The sequence below is a fragment of the Notothenia rossii genome (genome assembly GCF_949606895.1).
Source record: "Notothenia rossii genome assembly, contig: scaffold_539, whole genome shotgun sequence".
Lineage (NCBI taxonomy): Eukaryota > Metazoa > Chordata > Actinopteri > Perciformes > Nototheniidae > Notothenia > Notothenia rossii.
Window position 1 is genome coordinate 2,505 of NW_027639954.1, and position 12,453 is coordinate 14,957.

The 12,453-nt window shown below is 47.1% G+C and overlaps 1 long non-coding RNA gene across 3 annotated transcripts; it reads left to right on the forward strand.

The window, feature by feature from the left end:
- Positions 1-394: 394 nt before the first annotated feature.
- Positions 395-12,250, forward strand: LOC307027212. Of its 3 annotated transcripts, none has more exons than XR_013804568.1 (3): positions 395-4,566; positions 4,965-5,322; positions 11,967-12,250. It is a non-coding gene; the product is annotated as an uncharacterized lncRNA (long non-coding RNA). The 3 variants fall into 3 exon arrangements; XR_013804569.1 differs by having other exon boundaries at positions 395-4,499; XR_013804567.1 differs by having other exon boundaries at positions 395-5,322.
- Positions 12,251-12,453: the final 203 nt, after the last annotated feature.

Here is a 12,453-nt window from a genome sequence, read left to right on the forward strand (position 1 = left end):
TGACAGCACGGGTCCAGTCCACTCCAACCCTGTCCAGTGCTTCAACGAGAGCGCTAAAAATGTCATCCGCTTTAGTGGTGTCTGTCATAGGAACCAACTCAAGGAACTCTTCGGTGACCGTCAAAGTCTTATCAACACCACAAATTAATATGGCCAGTTGAGCAACATCTGTAATGTCAGTGCTCTCATCGATTGCAACTGAAAATGCTACGAATGACTTGACTTTTGTTTTTTTCTGGCTATCCAAATCTGCTGAAAGATCGGCAATCCTATCCTTCACTGTATTCCTCGTTAGACTAATGTTGACAAAAGCTTGTCGCTTCTCAGGGCACACAATTTCTGCAGCCTTCAGCATGCATGTTTTCACAAACTCACCCTCAGAGTATGCTTTGAGGCTGATGCTATTTCGTTAGCGATGAGATAGCTGGCTTTCACTGCTGCGTCACTTATATCTCGGCTCCGGGTAAAAATGGCCTGTTGTTTCTTTAGACCTGATAGCAGGCCATTTATCTTTTCTTTTCTCCATTGTCCTTGCAAGCAGTCATATTTCTCTCCATGGTGAGTCTCATAATGGCGGTGAATATTATATTCTTTGAGCACAGCAACTTGCTGCGAACACACCAAGCATACAGGTTTTCCATTTACCTCTGTAAAAAAATAGGATGCAGTCCATTTTTCTTGGAAAACTCGGCACTCCGTGTCCACTTTTCTCTTTTTTGACAGAGACATTTGGGGATGAGGGTGTCAGAGGTTATTGACTGCAATCATTACTCTTACTCATCACTTGTTTTACAGTCTGGCTGCGCTCTCACTGGTACCGGTGCGGTAGTGCGCCCACTAGTGGAAGGATTCAAAATAGCAGTTTTTTTCCCCTCCTCACAGCCTACTTAGCAAAGTCCTTCAGCTCCGTGGGCCAAGCTGAAATGCTTCCCGGGCCGGATCCGGCCCGCGGGCCGTATGTTTGCCATCCCTGCCTTAGACCATTGAAGTGTTTTTATATTACTGATAGTCTTTTTGTTCACAACTTCCCCACATTTCGAAGTGTTTCACGAGCCAGAACGACCTATCTTTCTTCCTGGCTTGCTCTATAATGATCCAATTAAAATGCAATACAAACAACAACTCAACAGCAACAACGCAAACTACGACAACAACCCACACATTGCGCATTATTTAGAAGCGGTTATAAAGTTTTGAAGCGCTCAAATTTGAAACTTTTTCAACCTGTCACCTGTCAGAATAGAGACGAGGTAGTGCATTGAATCACCTGATTGGACGGTGAACCAGTGAGTTGATTCATTCAGGAAATGAAGCAGTTGCTGGTTCGGACGTCACATGTCACGTGATTTGAAGCAAGCTTCAAAGCACTGCTTCTATGGAATAGGAAGTCCAGGGTTGAAGCTCCGTTCGAAGCTTCAGTGTCAAACTGCTATCACTACTGTTTGGTATTTTGAAAAAATAGGTATGGCCCTACAATATATTGTTCAAATATAGCACCTTTAAATAAGGTTTGAATGCAGGATTTTAATTTTATACTGTAGGCGTAGTGTATCTCTGAACGATCCTAAATACAATTCCTTGTTCACATTGCAGCTAGTGCTATGCCAGAAGAAAAAACCCTTTTTCATTTTTAACTGGAAGTAGAAAGGGGCTGGGCTACATGAGGTGAATTGAGACAACACAAATACACAATAGGCGGGACTAAGAAAGATAATGTGAAAATATAAAAATAAAGGCATTAATTAGGGCTGCAAAATGTCTCCCATTTTAATGGTGATTAGATTAAATGCTAACACTTAACAGTTTGTTCTGACTGTGTGTTTCCTGTTTCCTGCAGATGTCCAACTGCTGGTGGTGGTTAAAGAAGAACTTCTCCCTGACCAGCAGGAGTGGAGCACCAGTCTGAACCAGAAAGACCCAGAGCCCCCCCCACACATTAAGCAGGAACAGGAGGAACTCAGGATCAGTCAGGAGAGAGAGCAGCTTCAGGAGCTGGAGGAGGCTGATATCACCAAGTCCACTTTCACTCCTGACCCTGTGAAGAGTGAAGATGATAAAGAGAGACCTCAGTCCTCACATCCTCATCAAAGACAAACTGAACACATGGAAACAGAAGCTGATGGAGATGACTGTCGAGAACCAGAACCAGCCAGGAACTCAGATCCAGAGAGCAGTTTACAACCAAAGACTGAGGAGGACACTGAAGAGTCTTCTGAACCTGACACTGGAGACATTGCTGATTGGAAAGAGACCAGAGAACCTGCCTCAGCCTCAAACTCACTGAAAAATAGACATGAATCTGTCAGTGATCCACGACGTAGTGCTGAAAATAAACCATTCAGCTGCTCAGTCTGTAAGAAAGCTTTTTCACGGAGAGGACATTTAAATACACACATGACAATCCACACAGGAGAGAAACCACACAGCTGCTCAGTCTGTAAGAAAGCTTTTTCACGGAGTGAAATTTTAAAAAAACACACGAGAGTCCACACAGGAGAGAAACCATTCAGCTGTACAGTCTGTAAGAAAGCTTTTTCACAGAGTAGAAGTTTAAAGGCACACATGAGCGTCCACACGGGAGAGAAACCATTCAGCTGCTCAGTCTGTAAAAAAGCTTTTTCACAGAGTAGAAGTTTAAAAGAACACATGAGCGTCCACACAGGAGAGAAACCATTCAGCTGTACAGTCTGTAAGAAAGCTTTTTCACAGAGTAGAAGTTTAAAAGAACACATGAGCGTCCACACGGGAGAGAAACCATTCAGCTGCTCAGTCTGTAAAAAAGCTTTTTCACAGAGTAGAAGTTTAAAGGCACACATGAGCGTCCACACGGAGAGAAACCATTCACCTGCTCAGTCTGTAAGAAAGCTTTTTCACAGAGTGGACATTTAAAGGGACACATGAGCGTCCACACGGGAGAGAAACCATTCACCTGTACAGTCTGTAAGAAAGCTTTTTCACAGAGTAGAAGTTTAAAAGAACACATGATCATCCACACGGGAGAGAAACCACACAGCTGCTCATTCTGTACAAAGACGTTTTCACGGGGTGATCGTTTAAGGACACACATGAGAGTCCACAAAGGACAGGAAAAATAGAGCTGCAATGTTTTTGACAAAAAATTTGAATGGCATAATCGTTTCAAAAGACACAAGTGTGTATTGAGATTGTTTCACAGCTTTATCTTAAATATTTAGACTTTTTTCTTTACATATAGATTACATAGTATCAAACTGATATTTTTTTAGTAACTATTTAAGTAAAGTAAACATTGTAGCTTTTCTTTATTAAATAATCTTTAAAAATGTATTTTTAACATTCTTTTATGGATGTGTTCTTGTTTATGTACTGCAGTGAGAGATGCCAACTGAATTTCGTTGCACTGATGTGAGATGACAATAAAAATATTCTATATTATTCCTCTATTCATAGGATGAACAGCACGATCCACTCAAAATGCATGCAAACAACTCGCTTTATCCATACTGCTGCTGTTGTATTGTTCTGGATTCATAGTGAAGTGTATTAGATGTTCTGCACTCTTATTATGTATTTCATATAAAGTGAAATACCCATTAAAAAAAAGTCAGAAAAGTAAAGAGACTCACTTAAGGAAAAAGGTTCTGAACCAGTGAGAGTTCTTCATTTGCACATAAACATGGTCAAATATTTAAAGTTGTGACCGGATGGTGTCCTCTGCACACATTTTACGCTTTGCATTTTATTGATTCATTTTGCCTTTTATACCACACTGCAAGTCTGACATTTATTAATGAGACGACTGGAAGTTAAACTGCAGATTTAAACACTTATAAACACAGCTCAAGTCTTTCAAAGCTAGAAATATTCAGAAAGATCAGTGCCTGTTAAATCAAAGGGAAAGCAATCATCTAAGACAACATTTGTGAAGAGGATAAGATCAACTCAGCGTACAAGACACATCAATACTGTGATTTTTGGTCATAATCCAGGCTCTATGTTCATAGAGAAGGATATTACATTGTTTGAGGGCCTATGTCGGTTAAAAGCCAGCGGAACGGTGTATTAGTCTGGGAAATAACTCATAAAGTTGTAAATTAACAAGAAAGAAACTGTGATAGTGTTTGAAGCTTGTTCTCCCCCAGCTCTCCTACGTGTTGTCCGGCTCGTGTTACTTCGTCTGCCCGGTGGAGTTCAACAATGACTCCAACTGGTTGGACTGCAAGCTGTCGGAGCTTTCCCAGCTGCAGGACTACAACCTGCCCTCCGTCCTGGAGTCCTTCACCGGCAACACTCTCACTCCATAATCGTCCAGGAGCGACGTTTGGACACAAACGAATGCCGTGCTACCATGAGCGTCAAATCCCACCGCAGATGGGAATACATTGCAATCAGTTGAAAGCTATTTGCGTCACTTTATGAAGCTGAAGGAGCCTAGGAGCGTCACAACTGCACGCCACGGGACCCTGACCAAACGTCGCTCCTGGACGATTATGGAGTGATAGTGTGTTGTCACCAGATATGTAAGGCTCTCCTGACCTTCATCTGTCCTTGCTGTTTTCTGGCATCACAAGTCATATAAACATGAATGTAACTATGAAACAATAAAATCACTATATTGCAAATCCAGTATGTCAAAAAACAAGAGGGATCCGTAATATTTGTAGAATAAAATGTTGTGGCGCAACCTTTCAAACACTTTACTTGTGTCAGCTATGTTATTTAGTTTTAATCCTGTGTTACTCATTAATTAAAGTTAAAATATATTTAAATGTTGTTTCTAGAGTACACATTAACAGAACTGAAATCCCGTTTGACACCAGGTTTTCATCATTGAACCTCATTATATTTTTTTTGGCCAGGATTGATTTTGATACTAAAAGCCTCGGGATGCAAGTCCTATTTCAGCAAAAATAACGGTAACTAGTTTAGTTTGATTGAACTGCGGGTCTCCGTTTCAGTCTGACACATGTTCCTTGTCTACACAGACCACAGTGCGTCTGTATCCGTTCCAGATCCACAGCATCGCTCTCTCCTCCTTCTCCTCCATCAGACCCTTCGGAGGATTCTTCGCCGGCGGCTTCAAGAAAGCCTTCAAGATCAAAGTAGGGATTTCTGACACGTTTTTTTTTACTTCAAAACAATCCAACTATCTCTTTTAATGTCTGTTGTCTTTGCTCCATTTATATTATACCCATAGCAGCAGTCTGATCACGTACTGTTGTCTGTTCTTCCATGATTTTGCCAACACGATCCCGGGTTACGGTGGCATTATGGACCGGTTCGACTGCCAGTAGGCTACCTCATGGCCACATTTGTTATCGTCTACATTGCCAGCTTCATCAGGTAAACACACAGATGGTTTCTTAATATGTTTTATAACCTAATTAGCAATGTACAGTAGGGATGTAACGATACCAAAAACTCACGGTACGATAATATCGCGATAACAAGTCCACGGTACGGTATTTATCGCGATATTGAATAATAAAGGGAAGAAGAAAAAAATTCTGAATTTCTTTTTTTTCAATAAAACATTTTTTTACTCGGAAAATGTTTTTTTATTACATAATAAATCTGATTTTTACAGCATTTTGTAGGATAGCAGTATTTTAAAGTATCAAAAACAAAGTGACAGTAACAGACTGGAACAAGAAAACCAGTGTTTTTGTACCTACTAGTAGGCTACTACCAAACAAAGTAAGCATTTTCTTTATGCCACTGCATCTCACAAATAAACAAGGACATTTAATAATCAGACCCTGCAATAAAATAAATCAAGTTTCACTTTAGTTTTTCAAGTAACTCAACTCAAACTCACTTGTCACTCACTCAGCATCATCAGACAGGTTTTTAGGAATATGAGAATGTCCACATTTCCAGGTATTTATAAGCTGGGATGTTTGGGCATTTACAATATCCCCTGCTCTGGAAACAACTCTCTCGCTTGGTACTGATGTTGCTGGGACAGCAGTGGTCGCGTTGACCGAATATTTTATTTAACAATGACGGAAAAATCTGAAAGCAGTCTGTCATTTTGACAGATTAGAACAGATTGTTATGCCGTGTTATGCATGCCCTCCAAAAGGAAATGATATAGTTCCCAAACCGTACTTTGCCGTACAGATCAATACATGTCTGGGAGGTCTTGCTTTACGCTGTGCGCGTCCCGCGAGGTGCATGCACACACGGCATAACACCACCCCCACCCCCGTTGACAGTTCACGAGCATGCTCTATCGTGAACTTTTCAGACCCGACTGGTAATAAGGGATTATGACGGATATTTTATGATCCTGTCCGTCGAAATGACGGACAGCAAAAAAGTCTAACGCCAGGCTTATTGACAGGGCGAGATATAAATATATGGTTAATACTTGTCAATGTCTATAGGTGTTTAAATGTAGCCCTGTGGTGATTGACATTATTCACCCACGGAACTATGGGTTGGGGTATTCTTCCGCACGGACATTAGTGAGTTGACCGGACTTCCTGTTTCCCCCGGTCTTACCTTCCCGGGCTGAAAGCTGTTTACATGTTGTTCTGATGTTAAATAAAAGTCTAGCTTGTACCTTCGATACCCCGCCTCCGACTCCCGTCTCTCGGCACTACATTGGTGACCCCGACATAAGTCTCGTAGAAGGATCCGAGACTGAACCGAGCATGGCAAATAACGCCGTTTTTTTCAAACTGCCGGAGTTTTGGGATACATCTGCGGCTGCATGGTTCGCACAGGCGGAGGCTCAGTTCGCCCTCCGCAGAGCAACTGATGACGCATCACGCTATTTCCACGTCGTTTCGGCACTGGGAAGCTCCACTGCGACCCGGACGGTGGGCTTTATTACATCTCCCCCTGCCCAGGATAAATATGCAGCGTTCAAGGCTTTCCTGCTAAAGACTTTCGAGCTGTCTCGGTCGGAACGGGCCCGACGCCTGCTCGCTATTCATAGCCTGACCACATGGAAATGATGCTCAACCTGCTAGGTACGGAAGAACCCAATTTTTTGTTCATAGAACTGTTTCTTCGGCACATGCCGCCGCATGTTCAGACAGCGCTCGCTAACACGGCTATTACTGAGCCACGCGCTTTAGCCGAAGAAGCTGACCGGTTCTTCCTGGCCACCCAGCGTTTTACCCCTGAGGTGCTGGCCCCGACACGCAGCGGCTCCTTCCCTGGTAGAGGCATGCCACCTAGCAGAAGCTCCAGGGCCGACGTCAGCGACTCCAGCCCTGGCCTGTGTCAGTACCATGCACGCTATGGGGCGAAAGCGAGGATGTGCCGTCCCCCCTGCACCTACAAGGAAACGGGAAACGCCAAGGCCTGCGCTCGGTAGTGGCCGCGAGCGTGGGCACATCCAACCGGCTCCTGTTCATCAGGGACACCCTCTCTGGTCGCAGACTCCTTTGTGACACAGGAGCCCAGCGGAGCGTCCCGCCGGCTACGGTGGAGGACGCCGCCGGTGGGGGCCACGGCCCACCTTTGACGTCCGCTAACGACACCCCTATCCGCACCTATGGCACAAAGACAGTGGACCTGTGTTTCGAGGGTCAGCGGTTTAAGTGGGATTTCATCACGGCTGACATCTCCTTCGCCCTCCTTGGCGCAGACTTCCTGTGCGCTCACGGACTGCTGGTGGACGTCAAGAACAGCCGCCTGGTGGACGCACTGACGTTTGCCTCGTTCGCATGTACCCGCGGCGAGGCGTCATTCAGCAGGCTCTCCAGCTCACTCTCACAGGGTGACAAGTTCCAGCACCTTCTCAGTGAGTTTCCCGACTTGACGCAGCCCACCTTTTCCGCTGCCACTACCAAACACAGGGTAGAGCACCACATTGACACTGAAGGCCCCCCAGTCTATGCTAGGGCCCGGCGGCTCAACCCTGACATGCTGTCGGTCGCCAAGTCGGAGTTCGACAGCATGGAGCGTCTGGGCATCATCCGCCGCTCGGACAGCCCTTGGGCTTCGCCGCTCCACATGGTCCCTAAATCAGCCGGTGGCTGGCGACCGTGTGGTGACTACCGCCGCCTTAACGACGCCACTACGCCAGACCGCTACCCGGTCCCTCACATCCAGGACTTCTCTTCACACCTGGCGGGCAAGCTGGTTTTCTCCAAGGTGGATCTGGTGCGGGGCTACCATCAGGTTCCGGTGCACCCCTCAGACGTCCCCAAAACTGCGGTGATTACGCCGTTCGGGCTTTTCGAGTTCCTGCGTATGCCGTTTGGACTTAAGAACGCAGCTCAGTCCTTTCAGCGGCTGATGGATTCGGCGCTCAGAGACATGCCATTCATTTTCGTCTATTTAGACGACATCCTTGTCGCCAGCTCCTCCTCTGAAGAGCACCAGGCACATCTCCGTGTCCTTTTTGCGAGGCTCAGCCAACACGGCCTGATTATCAACCCGGCAAAGTGTCAGTTCGGGTTGTCCTCCATCCACTTCCTCGGGCATCTCATCAGCAAAGATGGAGCCGCCCCCCTCCCATCGAAAGTGGAGGCCGTGTCCGCCTTTCCACGACCGTCTACAGCTCGGGCGCTCCGAGAGTTCCTCGGGATGGTGACGTTTTATCACCGGTTCATCCGCCGGGCGGCCCACACCATGCGCCCGCTGTACGAGGCCCTCAAGGACAAGTCCCCCGGCCAGGCCATAGACTGGACGGCTGAAAGGGAAGCCGCTTTCGATGCCACCAAAGCCGCCCTGAGCGAAGCCGCCATGTTGGCTCACCCGTCACACAGGGCCCCCATCGCTATCACCACCGACGCGTCTGACTACGCTGTGGGCGCGGTGCATGAACAATGGGTCGACGGCGCCTGGCAACCGCTTGCCTTTTTCAGCCGCCAGTTGACTCCCAGGGAGCGCAAGTACAGCGCTTTTGACAGGGAACTCCTTGGTCTCTATTTGGCTGTTCGCCACTTCCGTTTCCTGCTGGAAGGCCGGGAGTTTGCGGCGTTCGTGGATCACAAGCCACTTACTTTCTGCATGTCCAAGGTGGCCGAGCCGTGGTCCGCCCGACAGCAACGCCAGCTTTCGTACATCTCCGAGTACACCAAGGACATACGACACATCGCTGGCAAGGCTAACGTGGTCGCGGACTGCCTCTCCAGAGCGGTCATCGGAGCTGTGCAGCTGGGCCTCGATTACATCCGCATGGGCGCTGACCAGGCCTCTGACCACGGGGTCCAGACCCTCAAGGCCTCGGTCACGGGATTGCGACTGGAGGAGGTCACGGTCGGTGACTCGGGCGCGAAGCTGTGGTGTGACATCTCCATGGGCCAGCCTCGAACGCTAGTCCCTAAGGAATGGCGCCGACCCTTTTTTGAGGCGGTTCACAATCTTTCCCACCCCGGTAGGAAACCGTCCGTGAAGTTGGTGTCGCAGAAGTTCGTGTGGCAGGGGCTTAAGAAGGACGTGAAGTCCTGGGTCGACGCATGCGTGGCTTGTCAACGGGCTAAAGTCCACCGCCATACTAGGGCCCCTTTTTGAACTGTTTGCGGTTCCTGAGAGGAGGTTTGACCATGTCAATGTCGACCTCGTAGGTCCGCTTCCCCCCTCTCACGGTTTCACCTACCTGTTTACGATGGTGGACAGGACGACCCGCTGGCCTGAGGCCGTTCCCCTCACCTCGACGTCAGCTTCCGACGTCGCCCGCGCTTTCATCGGCACGTGGGTGGCGCGCTTCGGGACCCCGTCTGACCTCTCCTCTGACCGCGGTTCTCAGTTCACCTCGGAGCTGTGGAACGCTGTTGCTGTGGGTTTGGGGGTCAAGCTGCACCGCACCACCGCATATCACCCCCAGGGCTAACGGATTGTGTGAGCGGTTTCACCGATCCATGAAGGCGTCACTGCGTGCCGGATTGACAGACGGCAACTGGGTGGATAAGCTCCCGTGGGTTATGCTCGGCCTCAGGTGTGCCCCCAAGGAAGACCTGCAGTCCTCGTCGGCGGAGCTCGTCTATGGCCAGACGCTACGGGTCCCCGGGGAATTCATTCCCACCGCCACTGTGCCCTGGTCTGCAGCCGGGCAGCGCTCCTCCCTGCTGGAGACCGCCGGGACATTCACGCCCGTCCCCACGTCGCAGCACAGCAACCCAGCTTTCCGGGTGTCCCCCGGATTACGGTCGGCGGATTTCGTTTTTATTCGCCACGACGCTCACCGCGGTCCCCTGCGCCCCCCTTACGACGGTCCGTTCAGGGTCATACGTCACGGGGACAAGAGCCTGGTAGTGGACGTTGGTGGCAGGCCTGAGACTGTGTCCGTTGATCGGATTAAGCCTGCTCACGTGGACGTTTCCAGGCCGTTGGAGTTGGCTCTGCCCCCACGTCGGGGCCGCCCTCCCATGTCCCGCCCCCCACCCCCTGTGGGGATGCCCTCGCCCTCGTTGGCGCCCCTGCCCCTGCCCTCGCCTGCGGCCCCGCCCTCCTCAGCCCCTGTGGTCCGTACGCGCCGGGGTCGGGCGGTACTTCCTCCCAGGCGCGAGGGTTTTGACTATGGGTGAATTCTGGGGGGGCTTGTGTGGTGATTGACATTATTCACCCAAGGAACTATGGGTTGGGGTATTGTTCCGCACGGACATTAGTGAGTTGACCGGACTTCCTGTTTCCCCCGGTCTTACCTTCCCGGGCTGAAAGCTGTTTACATGTTGTTCTGATGTTAAATAAAAGTCTAGCTTGTACCTTCGATACCCCGCCTCCGACTCCCGTCTCTCGGCACTACAGCCCTGTAAATACGATGTCCTTTTGTGTTATGCCATGTTGGACAGGTATCTCTTGAAAAAGAGATCGATGATCTCAATGGGACCACCTGGTTAAATAAAGGTTTTTAAAAAAAAAAGTGTTTACAAAAAATAATATTTTTTTTTAATTAATTTTTTTTGAAAATCGCGGTAGATTTTGTCAGTCTCACGACGGTATTGGGAAGTTTATTTACCGCGATATTCGGTATATCGTTACATCCCTAATGTACAGTGATAGTGAAGGAATTCATCGTCAAAGTTAGTGGTTATTTATTTTATTTCCGAGTATTAGAGAAAGCATTTTATTTCTTGAAGAAAACAAACTGTTGGTTGAACATTAAATTAGCTAGCTTGTTATGTCAACTATGTTATTTAGTTTTAATCCTGTGTTACTCATTAGGTAAAGTTAAATATATCTAAATGTTGTTTCTAGAGTACACATTAACAGAACCGAAGTCCCGTTTAACTAAAGGTTTTTATCATACGTTTGAACCTCATTGTATTTTTCTCGGCCAGGATTGATTTTGATCATTTTATTTCTTGAAGAAAACAAACTGTTGGTCGATCATTAAATTAGCTAGCTTGCTAATAACCATTAAAGAGTTATCTCTGTATCTTGAGTTGTTTTATGTCTTCCTCTGACACTGAATAAATGTACAAACCTGAAACTGAAGTATAAAAACTTTATTCGAGACTTTTCAGTATTGGTCAGTATCGCTGTACGGTGCCTTTGAGACTTCATGATTGCTGAACAAAAAGATTTTAAATGTAACTTCATATTGAGTTTACTATGTAGATCAGGCTGTAAAAATGCTATGTCGTCAAGCTCCAGCACTTTTTATAAATGACCTCAAAGCAGATAAAGCACGTGGTTCCAGCTTGAACCCTCAGAAAAGGAGCCCTCAAATGTAACATGTTCCTATTTTTTGTTTCAAATATTTTCATTGAGAAGAAGCATACAAGTGTTAGCAATGGCACAGATTTCTTTTCAACATAGAAGACAAACAGAACAGCCAACAAGAGATAATAAAGAAAAAAACATAGCATGACAGGAATACCATACTTAATGACATACATAGTCACAGTGGGAAAGAACATACAAAATAGCATATACAAATAAATAAATTAACTTAAAGGTTATGTTCATATTGTTCGTATTTATTCTTCTACAGCCCATCAATGTATTTGGGATTGATGGTGAGATTTGATGGTTGTAATCTTAGTAATTTCCCTCCCTAATGATCTCCCCTCTCCTCTCAGGGGCCCGAACCCCAGCAAGGTGATCCAGCAGCTCCTGGCGCTGCGCATCGACCAGCAGCTCCACACCTTCAACTCCCTGAAGGCTCACCTGACGGAGAAGGGTTTCCTGCCGGAGCTGCAGGATGTCATGACCTAGACCGCCTCACCCACTGTGGCTGACCCTGAGGGGGAGAAGAGAGAGGAGGGCAGCACCCTCTGAGGACCCCCTACTGACCCGGGACACTGGCAGTGATTTGTGTTTCAGCGAAAAACACATAAACAAATAAAAAAGAAAAAAAACTCCAGCTTTTGTTCATTCCACGTCATTTGGTTTGTGAGTCCAGTGTTTGTGAGTTACTGTACTGTTACACATTTCCGTTATAGACGACTTGTATTTACACTGTTGGTCAGATAGACATTTCTACCTGGATATCTCAAAGAGATAACTACCTGGATATCTCAAAGAGATATCCAGGTAGAGAGGAGAGGGGAGATCATTAGGGAGGGA